The sequence below is a fragment of the Equus przewalskii genome, chromosome 6 (genome assembly GCF_037783145.1).
Source record: "Equus przewalskii isolate Varuska chromosome 6, EquPr2, whole genome shotgun sequence".
Taxonomy (NCBI): domain Eukaryota; kingdom Metazoa; phylum Chordata; class Mammalia; order Perissodactyla; family Equidae; genus Equus; species Equus przewalskii.
In genome coordinates this window covers 55,220,604-55,242,207 of record NC_091836.1, presented here as the reverse complement: position 1 = coordinate 55,242,207, position 21,604 = coordinate 55,220,604, and positions in this window count along the sequence as shown.

Below are 21,604 nucleotides of genomic sequence, written 5' to 3'. Positions count from 1 at the left end.
TAGAGACATCCTGGCATATTTCTGGAGGCAACTAAATCCCAAGGTTATATTAAACAATGCTTCTGGACTAGCTAAAAACAGCATGGACTCTGGCTATGTCGAGTGTGGTAAAGAGCTCTTCCTGCCGCTCAACAGCAGGAGCTTGTACTGTGGCATTAACAGCAACAGTGGTGCTTCGCCAGCCTTGAGCCTGGCTGTGCATGTATGCATGCTGAAGAAATAAATAGGGCATCCTTTTTATGCTAAAGCCGGACAGGAAAGAAAAGAGGCTTCTAAATGTAGGATGCTCTCTCATTTTCTTCCTATGTTCAGCTCTTTATAGAGCAGGTGGAGAGAGGAAGACACAAAATTAAATTTCCAAAATACAGTAATTGTCCTACAAATTAACTTACTTTTAAAAGAAGCCTTTCATGATTTACTGGAAGAGAAAGAATTCTTCTTTTGTTTAAATTAAATCCAATATTTGTAGTATCATTTTTATCATACTAGAATTACTTACTGTGAATTCACAAGTGGCCGTATGTTAACATTTATTTCATTATGATATCTTTTCTTTTGATTTTAATAAAGAACTTTTACATGAAAGGTACCCTTTAAATTAAGATTATCCCTCTTAAGATAAATTTTGAAGTTAATAATATTTTTTTTTTCTTTTGAGTTTCCCAAAGTTCTTATGGAGATTCTGTGTGTAGCTTACTCGGATTTGCAAACTTTACTCTGGTCATTGTTACAGAGTGCATAATTCCACAGTACCTTGGGGAGTTCCTTTAGTTCATTTAATAATGTTTCCAAAAGGTGTTATATTAGGTATAGAGAACAGTTTTTAGCAAAGTGAACTCATTATGTACCATCTCAACCTTAGATTACACACTCAGTGGTTAGCATCAGTTTATTTAGTTATTTTGTGTAACGCTCAGCCAAATATAAAGACTGCTGGTATATGTTTGTTATGTATTTTTCAATAATTAGGATGGTTTGATAGCCTGTTTCTTCCTAAAATTGAAAAAGTAGATCTATACTTCTGTATCAAATATTTATTTCACTAATCAAAAGATAGATACTCTCAAATTTAAGTAACATTTTGCCAAAAAAGAATGTTATCAAAAAAAGTTTACCATGCCATCATTAACATTAAGACTACGCTTTAGGATGGATCTGTAAAAACACTAAATATAAGCCCCATGAGGGCAGAAAACTTTGTCTATTTCACTTACTGATGTATCACAAGACCCCAGAACAATCCCTGGCATTAAGTTGGCACTTAATTAAGTATAAGTTGAATTGAATTGAATTTTTTTCCATTCTTATTCAATCCAGATACAAACGTGCATGTTTTTACAATCCAGCATGTGCACGTGCATGCACACACACACAGAGTTGGAGCTTTTTCATCCGGAGACCCTCAGAGCTGCTCTGGACCCTACCCTTTCTGACTCCTATTGTTTCATCGCCTTTTCTTTACTTGTCAACTACTTTCGTATCCTTCTAATGACACCCTTGTTGCTTACATTAGCCAGAACTGATTATCTGTAGCCTGCATCAGGGAATCCTAATGGAAATATTAGTTTTATCTCAATTATTAGTCTCCTCTGTCCAATAAATGAAATAATGCAGGACATTGTTGAAGGTAGAGGGGGGATGTGTATGTGTGTGTGTGTGTGTGTGTGTGTGTGTTGGGGAAGTGGTTGCTTTCTGTCTTGTTGTTTCACGTTTTAATGCCAGCCAAATGGGATCATATTGCTTACAACCACCTGGATGTGAAGTAAGCAACCTTACTGAATAACACTTAGTTATTGGTTAAACTTGGAGATGTGCCATTTGGCTGCTTATTAATTGCTCATAAGGATGCTTTTGCTGCAAGTAATTGAAGTAACTGGGCCTTGGAGCTCTCTCAATTTACCTTCTTCCAATCACTCCAGTCATTCTCCCTGATTTCTCTCCACACATGCACCTCACTCCATCCCCAACTCATTCTTCCTGATCAGAATATCAGCCAGCCAAAGGAGGAAGCAAGCAGTGGCCCCCAAAACTTCCATTTTCCTGCTTATTCCTTTGTAAGGTGGCTAGCCATTCCCATTTGTGAGAGGTCAGACCCACAGAAGGTCTCGGAAGCCAGATAATACGTGCAGAATAGCCACATGGGCTAAATCCTATGCTTCTGAATCACTGTGTTATGCCCAGAAATCATCAAAAGCTTTTTATACCAGAAAAGTAACTACAGAACCTGCTGTGTGCACAGAGGCTGGGTTTTCCTTGAGTAATTGGATATTATTATCAGCATCAGGACTTTTCGACAGTAGGTCACGACCCATTAGCAGGACTTAAAATCAATTTAGTGGATTGAAGCCAGCATTTTGTTAAATGTTACTCAAAATTTTAGAATTAGATTCACTTACTCTGAAAAAAGAATCCTCACTCTGTTTATGCTTCACAAAATAGGTAAAGCTGAAACCAGCTATATAGGTGTTCTGAGTAAACAACACACAAAATGTGCTGTGAAGTCAATTTTGTAGCTGATGATACAGCTCACAGACATGTGTTAATTGTGTGCTCTCCAGAAATACCTTATTCTTAGGATGATTCTGATTGACTAGTTGATAGACTCAGTTGTCCTTCTGTGCTGCCGAAAGAATGAATGTGCTATGAAGACGTAAATCCAATATTAAATTGATAATCTTTGCATATCATTATTTACATTTGTGTGCCTTGGGGTTGGTAATGGATTGTCCTTTCTAGGTATGGATCTGGAGGCGAGTATTAGGATTACCCTTATTTTACACATGAGCAAACTGAAAATCAAGTGGTTGGACAACTTGGCCAAGGTCACACAACCAACAAGCAGCAGAGCTCAGAGACTTCTCCTCACAACAGTGCTACACTGCTTCTTCAGGAACCTGGGAGGGAGGCGAGTCTGTGACCTTGCAGCAGAGCACCCTGCTCTATTCCACTATACAAAACTGCTCCGTGAACGTGTCCTGAGCACATGGTCTCAGCTCAAGAGTAAAGTGGGTGAGGGGCTGTGGATCCCAGGCATTTCTTTGCTCAAATTCTCTTCTTCCTGAGCTGATTTTTTATAACTTCCCAAACAGAACTGCCTTGTGTGGGGTAAGCATAATTTGATTTAGAAAGTTTTGCTTAAACTCTATCACCTTTCTTTACTCCTTTGTGTAGTGTTCATGAGTTCTAGCTCTATTGAATTTCCCGGTATCTTTTGTTTTTTAACACCTCTATCTAATACAAAACTATTTCATTCCTACTTTTAGTCACAATGTTTTCATTTATTAAATCTTCTATTTTTAATTTGCCTACCGAAGGCATTTGTCTATTACAGCTTAAAAATGCCATGACTTAATGACATCTAATAGACTGAGAAAAAAATTAAATCTAAACTATTGAAAACAGTCAGCTTTTTAAAATAAATATCATAAAATCACTCTCTGAGAATGCCCTGGAGAGCAAATTAGATAGATGGCTGGAGTTCAATAAAAACAACTTTGAAACGTATTGGGACTGGGTTATTACATGCTTCTGCTGCTTACAGCCAGCAGATTTCCTCCTTATTGTAAATCATAAGTTCAAGCTACAAATACTTCCTATTGACCTGAACTTAGTTGCACGTCGGAGTCCTTCTGTCTTGACTGCCAGCCGTCTGCAATATCTGTTACAGGGATTTGGTGAGGTTTTATGATGATTCAGGGTTTTTTTTTTTTTTTCCCCCACATAAGCCATGTTTTACACTGGACAAGTGGATTTTATTGTATTAAGATCCTAGACTGGTAAGAAAACAGAAAACACAAGCAAAGTGTAACATGGCACAAAGATAATCAGTTGGATCAGAAATGCAAGAAAGTCAGGTTCAGATTTTTGTTTCTTGCTGCAACCATCATACCCCCCACCTGACGCCTGCTTCCCCAGCCCAGTGATTCTTGTTCGCTAGCCTCCTTTTGCTTTACCAGAGTCTTCTATATACTTTCTTTCCTTTCTTCCCCAAATTCAATGTTGAGGTTGAAATTAAAATTTGGAACTGAGTAGTTCAGTTGGGGCTAGAATTGCAAACATGAGATGGAAGCAGTGAATAGCTCACTGGAGTACCCCCATTTCAAGGTAAACATTCACTTGCCCTTTAGAACTTCTCAGCTATCAGGCTGGACAGACTGCCAGCCACACTGTGCTGTGGTTCAAAATTTGGGGCCATCTGTATGAGAGGCAACCCAGCATTGTAGATAAGAGCTCCAATTTTAGACTCAGATGGACTGGGTTCACTTTGTATTTCCATTAATTACTAATAGTGTGTCTTCAGACAGGTTACTTAACTTCCCTAAACCTCATTTACAAAATAAGGAAAATAATAGTATTTACTTCATAGGGTTGAGTGAAAATTAAATGAGGTTATAGATGTAAAACATTTAATGAATGGCACATTGTGAGCACTCAATATTTGTTATTTGATCATTGTATTGTTATTACTACTACTACTACCGAAAGCCCAAGCTGAGAGGTAGGAAGAGGGTAAATTTAGGTAGAGTTGGACACAACAGACAGTACATTGCTGAGAAGCAAGAGAGAGGTAATTATGGAAAATGCAGACAAAGGTAGAGCTCAGAGAGTATAGATGAATGTTGACTGCAGGTCAGATGATGTGGGTGGTATGAGAGAGCATTTGCAGGAGAGGGGCTTAGAGAAAAGAGCCCTGGACTCATATTCCAGGTCACACACCAACTGCTTATACGGCCTTTGGCAGGTGACAGGCTCTCTGCCTTTTGCTCAACTCAGCAGATGTAAAATAAAAGGGTTGGCTTAACATACCTCTAATGTCCCTTCCAGCTGTCAGATACTATGGCACACATGAGAGTTAGAGCTGGTAAAGGTATTAAGAATCCAGAGCCAGAGGAAGAACGACCACCGCAAGGTAGAGAGACAAGGGGGAAGGGCAAAGTACAATGGAGGACGGGGAAATACGGGAGGTAGAGGGAGAGATCCAGAAGAAAAATGATAAAAGTTGAGTGCAATTTTCTTACATGCCAGAGTATTTGTGAAAGGAATTATCCCACTTGGGGACGCTTGAGGGTATTTCCTCAAACAGCTGACAGCGCATAAGGAGCTTCCCTCATCCTACTAATTGTCCTCGTAAAACATAAGACAGTTCCGTGCATGTTAAATATGGTATCATCCAGTGGTTTTAGGTCAAGCCACAGACACACACACACAGACACACAGAGGCACATACAGTTGTTTCCGGAAAATACACTATCCTTCCCCGAATTGACCATTCTCATCTAATAATATTAGACTTAATTACTTAAATTAATATTGTTAAAACTTCTAGTTAATTAAAATTTCTATATAAATACAAATAGAATTTAATACTTATCAGCTGGCTGGTTCTAAATAAAAGATTTCAGAACAGCATTTTAAAATATTATCCCACAAAAACAACTTGAATAGTTCATTATTCTCGTAACATCCTGTAGAAAACTATCTTCCTGAAGCAGTCTAATTGCAATATTAAAACATCAACGTGCTCAGCTATTTGCCTTTTTCCTCTTCCACTTGTCCCTTTCACACACATGAATAAAATGGCTTTAGGAACATCGTTTTCTTTTTTCTTTATGAGGAAGATTAACCCTGAGCTAACTACTGCCAATCCTCCTCTTTTTGCTGAGGAAGACTGGCCCTGAGCTAACATCCATGCCCATCTTCTTCTACCTTATGCATGGGACGCCTACCACAGCATGGTTTTTTGCCAAGCAGTGCCATGTTCACACCCGGGATCCAAACCAGTGAACTCCGGGCTGCCGAGAGGCGTCGAGAAGCGGAACGTGCGAACTTAACTGCTGCGCCATTCGGCCAGTCCCTAGAAACGTCTTAAAGTGTTCTTTTCTCAGCTTGCATTATATTTTCTTGTAATTTTATATATGTATATATAAACACTTATTATACATGTATGTGTGTGTGTATTTTTTAAGTCACTCAACATTCATGCACTCTTCATCTGGCATCAGCTATTTGCAGATAATACCCTTCTTGAATTTATAGACAATGTGGGACTCAAACCAAATCAGAGTGGAGCACATGAACCAGGCTTAGGAAAATCAGCACATCATTTGACCTCAGGCCACTTTGACTGGTTCATTAATAGGCACATAATCCAATCAGATCCTCTGCGTTCCAGTGAGAATTTTGCTTGAACATTTGAACTTGGACGGAATGCTAGGACCACCTGTAGTCGTCTTGCCTCTGTGAAAGAAAGTCTGACAGAGAAGTGAGCTGGGCCCGGGAGAGGGAGCAAGACATTAACTCAGTCTTGTTCCCACCACTGGAGCTCTTACACAGAGCGTGAATGAGGCCAGTCTCAGCCCTGGACTTTTCAACATACCCACTTTTTGCTTAAAAAAAGGCTATTGTTATTTTTAAGAGATTAATGCTTTGTATACACAATCCAAGTGCGAATTAGATCAAATGGAGACATTAACATTTACCTGTTAAATAAAATCATGTTTTTCTAATAGAAAGTTATACTGAAATCTGACATTAAATCTGTGCACACACACACAAAGCAAGCTGACTTTGAAGTCAGAAAAGCCCTGTGATATTTTTTATTTCAAGTGTCAGTGACATTTTATTCTTTCTCACTAAAGCTTTGACATTGTCTGTTCTTTTTTTCAAACTAGCTTTTCATAGATGTTCCTATTTCTTAGCTTAGCAATTAAAATTACAGCATTCGGAAAGCTGCAAAGCACAGCATTTCTAGCACACAAAGACCTCAGATTTCAGGAAGCTAAATTTTCAGTTTACCTTTATATTCCACAATAACTTTATTTTGCCAGTTATACTTCCTTTGAAAGTAACAGCTCAGACTATTTCTATACAGTTTTATAACCCAATATTTTTCGGATGGGTCACAGGGATGGAGAGCCTCAGATGGGCTAATTGTTCATTTTGAGGATTATCACAGGGATGATTTTCATTTACAGGTGATTTTCTCTTCAATATTTAGTATCTCCCTAAATGACCTCTCCCTGGTGAATGACCCAGCTGGTACGTCCATGTATATCTGTGAGCAAACATGCACATTTACTCAGATCTGTGGGGGCCCCCAGACACCCATCCTCGGCCTCCTCTCTCTTATTCTATGCCTCTCTCTCCGGGTGATTCCATCTATTCTCACAGCTTCAACTACCACCCAGGTACTGATGATGCACAAATGCATTTATCCAGCTCACTGCCATCTTCCAAATTCAGTTCTAAAATTTCTCAGTTGTCCCAGAGGATGCAAGCCTAGTTGTTTCAGAGTGAAAGTCATCACCTTTTCAATAGAACCTCGGTCTATGGGTCAGGCAATGTGTTAATTTCTGGGGCTTCCGTAACAAAGTACCACAGACGGAGTGGCTGTAACAGCAGAAATTTTTTTCCTCACAGTTCTTAAGACTAGAAGACCAAGATCAAAGTGTTGATAGGTTTGGTTTGCACAGGGGCTCCTCTTCTTGGCTTGTAGATGGCCGTCATTTTCTGGTCTCTTCACATCATCCTCCCTCTGTGTGTATCTGTGTCCTAATCAACTCTTCACATAAGGATACAAGTCATGTTGAATTAGGGTCTACCCAATGACCCCCTTTTAACTTACTTACCCCTTTAAAGATGCTATCTCCAAAAACAGTCATGTTCTGAGGCACTTAGGGTTAGGATTTCAATATATGAGTTTTGAGGGGATGCAATTAGCCCATAAGAGGCAACACAAATAGAATCATTTTTTTTTTCTGAGTCAAATACCTGAGAACAGTGGTGGACCACGGGTAGGGTGGTCCAGTGGGAACAATCCATCCCACATACAGTCAATTATGGGGTTCATCACCTATAGAGAATTTAAGCACAATAGTAAACCTGACTAAAAGTTGATCTGTTTATTTTTTCTTTTTTAAATTTTATTGAGGTCATAATGGTTTATAACATTGTGAAATTTCAAGTGTACATTATTATTTATCAGTTTCTGTATATACTGCATCATGCTCACTACCAATAGTCTAACTTTTACCCATCACCATATATATGCGCCCCTTTACCCCTTTCGTCCAACCCCTAACCCACTTCCTCCTGGTAAGCACTAATCTGTGCTCTTTCTCCATGTGTTTGTTTATCTTCCACATATGAGTGAGATCATGTGCTGTTTGTCTTTCTCTGTCTGGCTTATTTTGCTTAACATAATGCCCTTAAGGTCCACCCATGTTGTTGCATATGAAAGTGGGTTTGTCACATATGGCCTTTATTATGTTGCGGTATTTTCCTTCTATACACGTTTTATTGAGACTTTTTATCATAAATGGATGTTGGATCTTGTCAAATGCTTTCTCTTTATCTATTAAGATGATCACGTGATTTTCATTCCCCATTCTGTTAATGTGGTGCATCACATTGATTGATTTGCAGATGTTGAACCATCCCTCTGTCTCTGGTATAAATCCCACTTGATTATGCTATATGATCCTTTTAATGTATTGTTGTATTTCATTTGCCAGTATTTTGTTGAGGATTTTGCATTTTTGTCCATCAGTGAAATTGACCTGTAATTTTCCTTCTTTGCGTTGTCCTTGTCTGGTTTTGGTATCAGGGTAGTGTTGGCCTCACCAAGTGAGTTAGGACGTGTTCCCTCCTCTTCAATTTTTTGGAAAAGTTTGAGAAGGATAGGTATTAAATCTTTGAATTTTTGGCAGGATTCTCCAGAGAAGCAATCTGATCCTGGACTTCTGTTTTCTGGAGGTTTTTGACTACTGTTTCAGTCTCTTGTGATTGATCTATTCATATTCTCTATTTCTTATTGATTCAGTTTTGGGAGGTTGTATGAGTCTAAGAATTTATCCATTTCTTCTAGGTTATCCAATTTGTGGGCATATAGTTATTCATAGTATTCTCTTATAATCCTTTGTATTTCCATGGTAATCATTATAATTTCTCCTCTTTCATTTCTAACTTTATTGGTTTATGCCTTTGGTCTTTTTTTCTTGGTGAGTCTGGCTAATAGTTTGTCAATTTTGTTTATCTTCTCAAAGAACCAGCTCTTAGTTTCATTGACCCTCCCTACTGCTTTTTTTTTAGTCTCTATTTCATTTATTTCTGCTCTAATTTTTATTATTTCTCTCCTTCTGCTCACTTTGGTCTTTGTTTGGTCTTTTTCTAGTTCTAGTTCTAGTTCTGTTAGGTGCTGTTTAAGATTATTTATTTGAGATTTTCTTGTTTGTTGAGGTGGGCCTGTATTGCTATGAATTTCCCTCTTAGAACCATTTTTGCTGCATCCCATAAGAGTTGGTATATTGTGTTTTCATTTTCATTTGTCTCTAGGTATTTTTTAATTTCTTCTTGGATTTCTTCACTGATCCAATGGTTGTTCAGTAACATGTTGTTTAGTCTCCACATTTTTATGACTTTCCCAGCCATTTTCTTGTACTTGATTTCTAGTTTCATAGCATTGTGATTGGAATAGATGCTTGATATGATTTCAATCTTGAACTTATTGAGGATTGCCTTGTTTCCCAAAATATGGTCTGTCTTTGAGAATGTTCCTTGCACACTCGAGAAGAATGTGTATTCTGCTGTTTTTTGATAGAATGCTCTCTATATATCTATTAAGACCATCTGATCAAGTTTATCATTTAATTCCACTATTTCCTTGTTGACTTTCTATCTGGATGATCTATCCATTGATGTATGTGGGTACTGAGGTCCCTACTATTATTGTGTGTCTGTCAATTTCTCCCTTGAGGTCTGCTAATTGTTGTTTTATATACTTTGTTGCTCCTGTGTTAGGTGCATTTATATTCAGAAGTGTTATGTCCTCTTGGTGGAAAGTCCCTTTTAACATTATGTACTGTCCCTCTCTGTCCCTCATTGTGTTTTTTATCTTGAAGTCTACTTTGTCTGATGTAAGTATAGCAACACCTGCTTTCTTTTGTTTGCCTTTAGCTTGGAGTATCATCTTCCATCTCTTCACTATGAGTCTGTTTGTCTCTAGAGTTGAGATATGTTTCCTGGAGGCTGCATATTGTTGGATCTTGGGATCCAATTAAAAATGTTTTTAATCCATCAAGCTACTCTGTGTCTTTTGTTTGGAGAATTCAATCCCTTTACATTTAGATTGATTATTGATATATGAGGGCTTGATACTGCCATGTTATCTCTTGTTTACCGGTTGTTCTACATTTCCATTGTTTCTCTTCCTTTGTATTTCTGATTGCCATATCATTCTGGAGGTTTTCTGTGGAGGTTTTTTCAGTTTCTCTTTTTTCTATGAATTGTGGCCCTGTTCTGATCTTTTGCTTAGTAGTTACACTGAGGATTGAATAAAAGATCTCATAGATGAAACAGTCCATTTTCTTATAGCCTCTTACCTCCATTAGCCTAAACAAGTCCCATCCCTTTCATCTTCCCCTTTTGAGTTATTGTTTTACAAATTATTGCATTTTGTGTTGTGAGTTTGTGGCAAAGTTGAAGTGTTTATGGTTACTTTGATGCTTTCCTTTCCTTTATCTTTTAAGTTATAATTAACTATTTATATCCTTGTTCTGAAAAAGGGCTGCAGTTTTCTGCTTTGTCTGTCTATTTATCTCCTTTAAGCTTTGTAGACCTTTTCCTTTTTCTGTCAGGTGTGAGGGCATCCTTTATCATTTCTTGCAGAGGAAGTCTAGTGGCAATGAACTCCTTCAACTTTTGTTGATCTGAGAAAGCTTTTATTTCTCCATCATATCTGAAGGATAATCTACCTGGATATTCTTGGCCAAAAGATTTTGTCTTTCAGTATTTTGAATGTACTATTCCATTCTCTCCTAGCCTATAAGTTTTCTGCTGAGAAATCTGCTGAAATTCTGATAGGGGTTCCTTTGTAGCTTATTTTTTCTGCCTTACTGCCCTTAATATTTTTTCTTTATCATTGACTTTTGCCAGTTTTACTATTATATGCCTTGGAGAAGGTCTTTTAGCATTGATGTAAATAGGAGTTCTATTGGCTTTGTGTACTGGTAAATCTGTTACCTTCCCCAGGTTTGGGAAATTCCGAGCTATTATTTCTTTGAACAAGCTCTGTGCTCATTTCTCCCCCCTCATCTCCCCCTGGCATCCCTACAATCCTTATGTTGCTTTTCCTAATTGAGTCAGATATTTCTCAAATAATTCCTTCATTTTTTAAAAATCTTAATTCTCTCTCTTCTTCCATTTGAAGCAATTTTATATTTGTATCCTCTAAATCACTGTTCCTTTCTTTTATAATATCAGCTCTATTTTGGAATGATTCTAGATTTTCTTTTTATTTCATTAATTGTGTTCTTCATATCCAGAATTTCTACTTTATATGTATATATAGTTTCAATATCTTTGGTGAAGCATTCCTTATTCTCATTAATTGTATTCCTGAGCTCATGGAACTGTGTTTCTGAGTTTTCATTGAGTTTCTTTATGACAGCTATTTTGAATACCCTGCCATGTAGATTGTAAATTTCTGTGACTTCAGGGTTGGTTTATGGAGAATTGTCATTTTCATTCTGCTCTGAATTGTTCCTGTACCTTCTCATGGTGAACTAATCTTTTCCCAAGGAGTATGTGGTAGTCTCAGGTCACAGATTCCACCTACTACCACTAGTGGAAAAACAGGAGCTGTGTTTCTGACCCCACCTCATCTGATAGAAGTTGTGAGGTATTACAGGTGATTGTGCCAGGCAGGAGAGTGTTCACCTGGACATGTAGATCTGCTTCTGCCTCACCTTAAGGTTGTGCTGTCTGCTATGCTTGGTGGATGGGGCTCCGTCATGGGGTCAAAGCCTGTGCCACTCTTTGGGACTGCAGCAGCACTGTGGGTTCTCCCACTGGACCAGAATGTGATCACAGGGGGGCTCAGGCCTTCTGCTGCTTACTCCTACAGTCATGCCAAGGCATGCTCCCACCTTTGGGGCTGCAGCAGTACTATGGGCATTCATAAAAGCCAGGAAATCATTAGCCTGGGTGTGTAGACCTGCTGCCACCTCTTCCTAAGGTGGCATCAGCTGCTGTGCTTGGTGGACAGGGCTTCCCCACAGGGTCCAAACCTGGTCCACTCCTTGGGACTGCAGTAGCACTATCGGCTCTCCCATCAGATAGGAATGTGAACACTGATCTATTTTTAATTATCAGCATGTGTTGGCAAGTCTAGACAATGTCAGTGATAAAATTCTGCCCCCAAAATTATTCTAATTTCTAAATAATTATTGTGGTTACTCTTAAGTTTTAGTAGATATGTAAGTTTCAAATTAGCCAATTTTATGACATACTATAACAAACATTATATTCTTCATGGAAATTAATCCAGAGAAGCTCCCATTATACAGCTGACAACCAAGATATGTGGACTCAGTTACAACTTTTTCTCTCAAAAGTAACTTTGAAATGGTTCAGAAACACTCAAGCTCACTTCAGCCACAGTGTGTGTCTCCAGTTCTTGTGATGATATATATTATTCCTGCATTAAAACAATGTTAGAAATAAGCAATACTAGTAGAGTGATTGTAGAGGCAAAGAAAGAATACTCAAGGTGATTCAGTTCTTTCATTCTATGTAACCACTTGGAGTTTTCACTTGTGTTAAAAGTTAAAAATATTGAAACAAATGTGAACTGTGATGTGTAATATTCTGTTTGGAAAACACAAACAAAATGCATTTAGTAAAATATATAAAATACTTTACCGAATTTGAATAATTACTTTAAAATGTAAATATATTCTTCTATGTGTCAATCATATGTTATTCATTTTATATGCTAATTGTTTTTAAAGTACAAATCAAAAAAATAATGACTGTTACCAATTATTACCTAATTATTACTGAAAATAATTTTGTCATATACAAGAAGGAGAGTTAAAAAATCATCTGCTCTTGGTGTCAAGAACTCTGGGTACATCACTGCCTAAGAGATATTCATGATCCATCCCTCATTCTCCTTCCTCCCACAATTTAATGACAGATTTTCCTTTGAATTCTGCCTTCAAAGCCCATCTGGTTTCTAACCCTTCCTCTTCATCCCACTCGATGGCCTTATTTAAAGCCCCTGTCATTTTTTGCTCACACCAATGCCATGTTCTCCTGTTGCGTCTTTGGATCTCAAGTTTTGCCATATATTACCCATGGGAGAGAAGTGGCATGATGATGTTTTGCATTCTAAGGTTACTTGAGCAACTATTTGGAGGACTGTGAGAATAGATATAGCTAACTAAGAGACAATGGTAATAGTTCAGGAAGGAGATGATGTTGCTTTGGACCAGGGTGGTAGTAGGGGAGTTGGAGAGATATGGCTAATTGAAGAAGTTTATAGAAGATTGTGTTGGTTTTCTAAGGGTGCCATAACAAAGAACCACAGACTGGGTGGCTTAAACAACAGAAATTAATTTCCTCATGATTCTGGAGGCTAGAAGTCTGAGATCAAGGTATCAGCAAGGTTGGTTTCTTCTGAGGCCTCTCTTTCTGGCTTGTAGATGGCCATCTTCTCTTTGTGTCTTCACATGGTCTTCCCTCTGTATGTGTCTGTGCCCAGAGTTCCTCTTAAAAGGAAAGCAGTGGGATTAGGGCCCACTCTAATGATGTCATTTTAATTTGATTACTTTTCAAGGACAGTCATAAATACACTCTGAGAAACTGGAAGTTAGGACTTCAACCTACAAATGTTGGGGAAGAAAAAATTCAGCCTATAAGAGAGGTGTGCTTTAGGAACCTACCTGACAATAAGGATTCTAAGAGACTGTGCACTTAAATCATGTCGAGTGTGGAGCGAGGGCTCAGTAAGTACCATAATAATGCCATGTGCCCCAGACATAACAAACCTCATGCAGATTTCAAACTATGCCATGCTCTATCATATGTCCTGTGTTTTATTTAGACCATTCCCTCTCCCATGATTGTCCTCTGACCAGCCCCCCCATTCTCCCTTAACCTTTATATTCCCACCGAGCTCATATTTATCATGTAAGACCCAGTTAAAACATCACTTCCAACCCAGAAATCCTTCCTTCTTCTCTTCTCACCATGAAAGTTTATCACTCCTTCTTTTACAAATCCTTTTTAGCTAGTATGCATGTATATCAACTGATTTTATCTGGTGGCATTATGATAATTAATATAAATGCCTAAATCCTCTAAATCTCAAAGGCAGGGCTTACGTCCTTCTTACCTTTACTGCTCAAACCCAAGCAAAATGCCTGGTACATAGTAGTCACTTGTTAGATGAATAAACTTATACTAAGCACATAAATAAAGCCTTAATCTATAAACAGCTTGCACCTTTACAAAGTACTGCCATGTACAAAATCTCCTTTGAATAGCTCAATAAGGAAAGTATGGAGGAAAGTAGCATAGTGGAGGGGACAGCTAACTGTGCCTGCAGGGCCAAATCTGGTCTACGGCCTGCTTCTGTATGGGGGAGATGAGGGAATGGGTGGGTGCTTACATTATTATTTTTAACATTCAAAAACTTTTTTATTTTAGAATAGTTTTAGGTTTACAGAAAAGTTACAAAAATACTACAGAGGATTCCCGTGTTTGCCACACCCAGTTTCCCCTATTATTAACGTTTTACGTACTATGATACAATTGCCACAACCAATGAATCAATATTGATACATTATTATTAACTAAAGTCCACATTTTTCATTTTACTAGGATTTCCTTAGCTTTTCCCCAATGTTCTTTTTTATTTTTTGTGAGGAAGATTGGCCCTGAGCCAATCCGTTGCCAATTTTCCTCTTTTTGCTTGAGAATGATTATCCCTGAGCTAACATCTGTGCCAATCTTCCTCTATTTTTATATATGGGACGCCACCATAGCATGGCTTGATGAGTGGTGTATGGGTCCACGTCCAGGATCCAAACTTGTGAACCCCAGGCTGCCAAAGGGAGAGCATGAACTTAATCATTACACCACAGAGCTGGCCCCTCCAATGCTCTTTTTCGGTTCCAGGATCCCATTCAGGATCCCACATTACATTTAGTCATCATGTCTCCGTGGCTGTGATAGGTTCTCAGACTTGGCTTGTTTTTGATGACCTTCACAATTTTGTTGAATACTGGTTATACATTTTGCAGAAAGTCCTTCAGTTTGGATCAGATGCTTTTCTCATAGCTGACAGGGTTTATAGGTTTAGGGGAGGAAGGACATAAGTGCAAAGTCTCATTCTATCACTTCATATCAAGGGTACTTATATGCCATTTACATAACTTCTCACTTATGATATTAACTTTGATCACCTGGCTGAGGTTGAAGAATGGTTTTTCCATTATTAAAGGCTGGAAAAATCAAAAGAAAAATAATTTGTGACATGAGACAATTATATGAAATTCAAATTTCATTGTCCATAAATAAATGTTAATGGAACCCAGCCATGATCATTTATTTGCATGTTGCCTATGGCTGCTTTGACACTACAATGACAGGGTTGAATAGTTGCAAAACAGACCCATGGCTCACAGAGCCAAAAATATTTACCATCTGCCCTCCTAGTGTAGTGGAACGAGAACTAGGTTGAATTAGACAAACTTGGGTTCAAATCTCAGCTCTGGCGTCACCATCTATGTGATGTGTGGCCAGCTGCTTAATATCTCTGAAATGTGGTTTCCCCATCTGTAAAATGGGGATGTTAATGCCTGTTTCAAGGTTGTAATGAGGATTATGGATAATGTTTACAAACCTGTCAATAATTAGTATCTATGACTAACTGGGTAGATATTATTATCCTTCATTAGACAGAGGAATCAGATTCAGAGACGAAGAGTGATTTGCATACACCTTAGGAAAGGCAAACTGTGGTTCCAGCATGCACTATAGGTGCTGCCGCAGGAGGAACACCACAGGCTTTAAAACCAGTCATCTCGAGAGTGTAACTCTCGGCTTTGGGTCTGGATAACTGTATCCTTGGACAAGTCAGTCGCCCTCTGCAAGGCTGAGTTTCTTTATCCACAAAGTGGGGCTAATACGTAATATTTACTACAGAAGACTAATGTGAAGATTAACTGAGCTAAGGTATATAAACACAGAGGATGGAGTCAAGAAACGTAAGTTCGGTTTTTCACTACATCAAGTTGCATTTATGGGTATAGAAACCTATTTGAATAGTGCTTAGAGAAAAAGATAAAAAGGAAGGCAAAAACACCAAAGGCAAAAGATTCAATAATCCCCTGATTATCTCTTGTTTTGAATTATCTTCTTTGTACTTCTCTATGAACCCAAACATTAGAGCAACTACCAGGTATAAAGCATGGTAGACAGATAAATGAATGTGATGCAGCCCCTGACTGCAGGAATTATGAACTGGAGTTGATTGCAGTATAAGGCTAAGAATTCATATTTCCTGTGATTAAGAAATCCACAACTAAGACATGATAAGAACTACATTTCCTCATGTGAAGTTCTCAGCTTCTTTGAGGCACCTCATAACTCCTATTGTCCTCATCTCCCCCAGGCTCGCCTCTGAACTAGCCACGTAGCTTGACATGATTTGCACATACCCATAGTCTTGCAGACTTTCCTTCTTTACTCCCATGAACATTTCAGAGAAATCCTCATCATACTTAAAAAGTAAGCTTTTAGAATGCCTGCTAGAGAAGCGCTATATTTCCTTTCAGGATCCTCCTTTGGACGGGGTGTGGCCACCAAGACATTGCTGGGGCTTCTCTTGGATGGTATAGGCATGTTTTTAGATGCTTGTTAAGTATTAAAAAATTTTTGTAAAAACTAATATCCTACAATATTATAAGTAGTCCACAAAAAATGCTTACAACATTACAACAAAAAAATAGGAATTCAAATAACTTTTAGTTCTATCTCATTCAACATCTCTAACGTATGCTTAGGGCAAGGGTGTGGTCAGTTTCAATCTCTGGTATATCTCAGCGCCCAAGACAGCGCCTGCACATACTCAAGACTCAATAAATATCTACTAAATGATCACCTATACAGCAGCCAGAAAGAAAAGCCTTCCAGTGCCAAGTGGTTACTGTATGACTTAATCATAATACGTTCATTTTCCTTCCTTTCTTTTTCCTTCTCTGAATATTTAGAGTGTGTATTGTGTGCCATTGCAGATGCTAAGCGCTGGAATACAATGATTAACAAAACAGACACGGGCCGAGCCCGTATAGGTGTTACAGCATATTGGAGGAAACAGACAATTAAAGCTGTAATTACAAGGTAACTTGGTAAATGCTATGATAGGTAGCATAGGGTACTAGAGATGCACCTAATCCAGATTCAGAGGTCAGAAAAAGCTTTCCAGAGGATGGGACCTAGCTGAAACATGAAGAATGAGAAGAAGTATAATCTGAACATAAGTTGGAACCTGACATGGTCCAGCTTCTTCACGGAATCACAATCAGATATAGTACATAGTATAGCCTATCAGTGAAAAGTAACTAGCAATGAGCTCCGATCTTCACTTACATGTCTCCAGGAACATTAACATGGTCTAATTCATTATGCACAGCACACACATCGCAAAATACTGTGCTCTCCTTCTCAATTCTGCAACCTCACAGTAACTACAGAGCTATATAAACTTAAAAAAAAAATTTCCTTTCAACATCAGGCTCTCACTGCTTCTATGTGTAGCTGTCTTAAGCCATACTCCTCTCTCCAATGCAACTGGAAGTTCCACAGCAATTTCTGCTTCTGTCACCAGCCATGCTGGGTCATTGCAGTAGATTCATGACTGGTCCAGCCTAGAAAGAGTTTGCGTTAAACTCTGCAAAGTGGGGTTCCTCTTCTGCAAAATGAGATTAATTAATTAATTACATTCTAATTAAGAAAAGTAACTTCTAATTAATAAAATTCCCACCATCATTATAGGAATTAGTCTTGCAAGTGAAAAGTAGTAGAGATTAGGGGAGTAATCCAAGCAGAGGAATCATCTTTGGGTGTCAAGTAGCTCAGTAAGATGAGAGCATGGCACGTACCATGCAGAGAGACAAGAGAGGAGACTAGGGACACAGGGAGTGTCCCTATCAGGTAGGCCCTATTAACCACGCTGAAGACTGTACTTTAGCCAAAGACCAGCCCTAGAGGAGATGAAAATTATTCCGCTACTCTCAATTGGCAGCCATTAGCTTCCTCAATGAATGTTGCCCCTTATCTTCTAACTTAATCTCATCTGTGAAAAATTTTAAATCCAAGAATTAAAAACTTTAAAAAATTAAAAAGCAAATTTTTTTTTTATCAGTCACTGGGAGCAACAATGACAGCAACCAGCAGTCATTGGTTATGGCCCACTCCAGCCTCCTCTTTGCTCCTCTCTGTTGCCTACATTCTTCTCAGCCACATTACTTCTGCACCAGCTTCTCTGTTGGAGAGAACTACACTTTGTGTGTCTGTTCCAAATTGGCTTCAAGAAAATGTCATGACAGGGCCAGCCCGGTGGCACAGCAGTCAAGTTAGCATATTCTGCTTCGGTGGCCTTGCATTTGCCAGTTCGGATCCCGGGTGCAGACATGGCACTGCTTATCAAGCCATGCTGTGGCAAGCATCCTACGTATAACGTAGAGGAACATGGGCACAGATGTTCACTCAGGGCCAGTCTTCCTCAAAACAAAAAATAAGAAAAGAAAATGTCACGACAATTGACAAAATGAGCAAATGTGTCCTACAAATAAACTGAGTAACATTAACTCAAATATAAGTTACATCATTAAATAACTTTAAGATCTTATATAAACATGAAAGGACTCAACAACTTACAGTGTGTATGCTCAGAGGTCAATGATATCAGCACGTGGTGTTGCTCTTACATGTTCCATAGATCATATGCCTCCCACTTACGTTTCTTCTTTGATTCATGCATGTGTGTGTGTGCATTTGTGTGTGTACCTGTAAGAGCCCCTATGTGCACGGAGGCTCCATTCCAACCAAATGGCTAACCCTAGGCAAGTCTCCTAAATTTAGTTTCCTCACCTATGAAATGCAGATAACAACACCTACCTTAGTGGTAAGGGCAAAATAAAATGATTATTGTGTAATAACTGTGGTAAATGAAATACCTGATACAAAAGTTGTTACCTGATGAATGCTCAGGAGATGCTAATTTCACTCCCTTTCCCTTTCTGACAGGGGGAAGAAGGAAATCCAATTTTACATTTCTGCTTCATTCTTGGGAAAAACAATCAAAACGTGACATTGACCTTCACCATGAAGTACTTCAAAAGGTCTGAATGGATACAGTGCTATGGAAATGCCAATTCTTCCACGGGGCAGATTGTCACCTGTCTGGACAGCACACTTTAAAGGAATATATTGTTCTGAAATGCCACCTTTCACCTCTATTGTCAATTCTGAATATTTGTTGCCCTCAGAAATGAAAACACACCCGTGAAGGAATTCTGATTTATCCATTCATCTTATCAGTAATGGATTTGTGATAGGAACCTGGCTGGAGTTCAGCAAAAGCAAGGCTCCTCTTCAGCTCCTAAAAGGCCAGGCGGAAAGCCCAGGAGAACAGTGCATTCTCTGGTTCTCTACTCTGCACCGCGCTGTGATTCATGTCACCCCATGTTATATATAAGATGCAAACACAGAGCAAAAGACCTTACAGGATTTGATCTGTGTCTTAAAATGTGGCTTATACTTTGATAGCAGATGGCAGGGAAGGACATTCTAAGTAGAAAGGATACCTTGAGTAAAAGCCTAGAGGAATAAGAAAGCAGGATATTATCTTGAAAGAGAATTAGACTGTTATAGCTGGAACACATGGTGCAGGGCAGCTGTAAGTTTATATGGATGGGCAAAGGAAATAGAATAGCTGTTCTGAAAAAGAAAAACAAAATTGGAGAATTCACAGTATCTGATTTTCAGGCTTACCATAAAGCTACAGTAATGAAATCAAGACAAAACTGTAAAACTTTGGTATTAGCAAAGAGATAGACACATAGATCAATGAGAGAAAATTTAGAGTCCAGAAATATATTCATACAAATACAGGCATTTGAACTTTGACAAAGGTGCACAAGTAAGTCAACTGAGAAAGGATAATCTTTTCAATAAATGCTGTTGGAACAATTGGTCATCCATATACAAAAAATGAACTTTGACCCAAACCTCACACATTTGATAAAATTTAATTTAAGTCATAGTTCTAAATTTAAAACATAAACTATACAACTTTTAGAAAAAAACATAGGAGAAAATCTTTGAGACCTGGAGTTTGGCAACGAATTCTTAAAAATGGCATCAAAATTACAACCCCTAAAAGATAAAAGTGATAAACTGGGCTTCACTAAAATTTAAAACTTTTGGTCTGCCAGATACTTACAAAAGAAGAGCAAGTTATAGACTGGGTGGAAATATTTGCAAATCACATATCCAACAATGGACTTTATCCAGAATGTATAAAGAATTCTTAAAACTCAACAAGAAAACAAATAACCTAATCAAAAATGGGCAAAGGTCCTGCACTTCACAATAGAAGATATAAGAGTGGCAAATAAGCTCTGAAAAAGTTCAACATTACAAGCCATTAGGGTAATGCAAATTAAATTAAAAACCACTATTTTAATCACTATACACTTATTAGAATGGCCAAAGTAAAAATATTGAAAATACCAAGTGCCAACAAAGATGCAGAACAACTAGAACTTTCATACATTATTGGTGAGAATGTCAAAAGATACTGCCAAAATGATGAGGGGTAGTGTGATGGTTAATTTTATGTGTGCCAAGATGTTTGGCCAAATATTATTCTGGATGTTTGTTTGGGGGTGGTATGTGGAAGAAATTAATGTTTAAATTGGTAGGCTTTGAATAGGGCAGACTGCTCTCCCTAACGTGGGAGGGCCTCATCCAATCAGTTGAAGGCCTTAACAGGATAAAGACTAGCCTTCCCAGAGCAAGAAGAAATTGTGCCAGTAGATGGCCTTTGGACTCAAAATGCAGTTCTTCTCTGGGTCTCCAGTCCACTGGCCTATCCCATCAGATTTTGGACTCACTAAGCCATAATGGTAAAAACAGTGCAATCTGGCACATGAATAGATAAAAGGGAAAGAATTAAAGACCAGAAATAAACTCAAATACATAGGTTAATTTATGCGTGATAAAGATAGCCTCCAATCACAGAGGGAAAGGACTGTTCAGTAAATGATGTAGAAACAACTGGATAGCCTTTTGGGGAAAAAATTTAGTTGAACGAATACCTCAAATCATACAACAGAATAAATTCCAAGTGAACCAAAGATTTAAATGTAAAATTGAAATTCTGGAAAAAAAACTTGGAGGAATTCATTTATTATTTTGCAGAGGAAAATGCTTCCTCATTATGATTAGAAATCCAGAAATCATAAAATAATGCATTTACTACATTAAAAAAAACTTCTAAATGGCAAAAAAAAAAAAAAAAAATAAGGAAAGAAAGACGGAAGGAAGGAACAGAGGGAGTAGGGAGGAAGAAAAACCAAGCAAAATGTGTCTAATTTGCAGGACATTATAAAGAGCTAATATTGCCAATATACAAGGAACTCCTAAAAACTTTTAGAAAAAAGACTTGTAAAAACAGGAGAAGGATATGAATGGTTTACAGAAAGGAAAATACAAACAACCTTTAAGTAATAAAAAGATGCTCCTCATTCAT